The sequence below is a fragment of the Suricata suricatta genome, chromosome 1 (assembly GCF_006229205.1).
Source record: "Suricata suricatta isolate VVHF042 chromosome 1, meerkat_22Aug2017_6uvM2_HiC, whole genome shotgun sequence".
Lineage (NCBI taxonomy): Eukaryota > Metazoa > Chordata > Mammalia > Carnivora > Herpestidae > Suricata > Suricata suricatta.
The window spans coordinates 64,228,358-64,230,794 of NC_043700.1; positions in this window are offsets into that span (position 1 = coordinate 64,228,358).

Consider the following 2,437-nt stretch of genomic DNA (forward strand, 5'->3'; position numbering starts at 1 on the left):
TAGAACCCTGGGAAATGTTATGCACTGCTAATGGGAATGTAAACAGACATAACCACTTTGAAAAATGATTTCACATTTTCTGAGGCTATTTATACATAGCACAAACAACCTCAAACTCAACACATAAAGCAATGGGCTTAAACTTTTTGGCTGACAAACTCCCTTAATATTTTTGAAAATTCTGTACCCGCTTGCTCATCTTTAAATTGGCTACCCCTGAGATGCCTGGGTGGCTCAGTCAGTTAAGGATCTGATCCAGCTCAGGTCATGATCTCATGGTTCATGGGTTCAAGCCCACATCGGGCTCTGTGCTGACTTAGAACCTGGAGCCTGTTTAGAATTCTGTGTCCTCTTCTCTCTCTCCCCCTTCCCAGCTCTCTCTCTCTGTGTTTCTCTCTCTCAAAAATAAACATTATAAATTAATTAATTAATTAATTAATTGCCTACCATCATTAATCAAAAGTTTTTGTAGTTCCAATGTAATTCCCATTCTAATATAAATATACAATTATTAAATAAAACTATTAAATTCTTCTTTTTAAATGCATCTAAGGAAGATAAGTATAATAAAAAAATTTTACCAACCATTATTTATTTTTAAATGTATAATCGAATTTTTTTTTAACATTCAAAAATTTAAAGGGTAAGAAAATAGTAAAATAAATAAAACATTAGTGAATAAAAAATAAACACAAAGAAAAAATTAGATTTCTATTTCCAGGAAGATGGAGTAAACAGACTTATCTTTATTCCTCCCAATAAGTACAACTAAAACCCATGGATATTATATATAAAATAAAGATGAGTGTGAAGAGTACAAAGAAGAAAGACGTCTGTCTAGGCACCACAGGACCCATGCAATGACACCGTGGTAAGTTCTTTGGGGTATCTTTTTGCCTCATATATTCCAGACTTGGAGGTAAAGAAGCTGAAATGCTGAAAACACCAACAAGCACATGTAAAGAGAAGCCACAACAACTGCTTTTCCAGCTAAAGGAACCAAGGAAGGGGTAACCTAGCAAGGCAAGAAAGTTTTAGAAAATAATTCTTCAACTCTATTCAAACACCAGCAGGAAAAAACATGTGGCTCCACCCACAATCATTCCAGCAAACGTCAAGTGAGAAGCCTAGACCTCCATCCTTGAAAAACTATAATAAGGCTCCCCAAACCCTTCGCTGCCAAGATGGTTTCAGAGATGACCAAGTAGGGAGCCAAGCTTTGCATGTCTGCCTGCCAGTATCAATTACTCTCTATAGTATCAGTGGAGACCACATGGGGAACTCAAACCTCTGAACTCCCAACCCCACCAAGCAGTAATGAGGACTAGCCTATCATGTGTCAAGAGAGTACACAGTTTTAAGAAATGTACTCCTACTTCCATCTAGCCATAGCAAGATAGACCTTCTCCTACTAGAGAGCTGTTATATAAATCCAGCTTAAAAACAGGTTTAAGTAGATATGACTTCACAACATAATTCAAAAATGTCCAGGTGTAAATCAAAAGTTGCTTCTACTACCAAGAACCAAGAAGACCTCAAACTGAGTGAAAATAAGAAATCAATAAATGCCAACACTAAATTAAAGTTTTTAGAATTATCTCACAGAAGCTTTAAAGCAATCATAATAAGAATGCTTCAATAAGCAAATTTTGTGGAAAAAAGTTAAAAATAGAAAACTTCATCAAAGAAATATAAAGCCGCAGCAAAAAAATAAAATATTTAAGGAAGAGTCAAATGAAAAATTTAAAACTGAAAAATATAATAACCTAAATAAAAGCTCAGTAGATGAAATCAATAGAAGAATATAAGAAAAAGGGGAAAGAATAAGTGAGCTACATAATAAAACAATTCAAACTACCAATCTGAACAACAGAGATAAAACACACTAAAATAAAAAAAAAATGAACAAAAGATCTAACACATATGTTAGACTAGAGTCTGTGAAGGCCAGGAGAAAGAAGATAGAACTAATAATATGTCAAACAAATAATGGCTGAACACTTTCTAAATCTGGCAAAACAAAAACATCAACAACAAAACCAGAAAAAACCTTGAAACTACAGACAGATTCAAGAATCTGCATGAACCTCACACAGGATAAGCCAAAAGAAACTGGTGCCAAAATATCATAATTTAACTTTTGAAGACAATGAAAGAGAAATTACAACTTAAATAAAGCAATTCTAATGCTAGTGAATTCTCATGAGAACCATGGAGGTCTGAAAGAAGTGGCACAATATATCCCCTGTGCCAAAAGAAAAGAACTCTCAAACCAGCATACCTTGCAAAACTATCTATAGAAATCAACTGATGACTACAGAATGCAACATTTTTAAGGAAAAGTAAGATGATGTATTTCCATCTGACCTATCCTAAAAGAGTGGTTTAAGAAAGCTCTCTTAGCAGGAAAGAAAGAAGGAGAAAGGAAAGGAAAGGA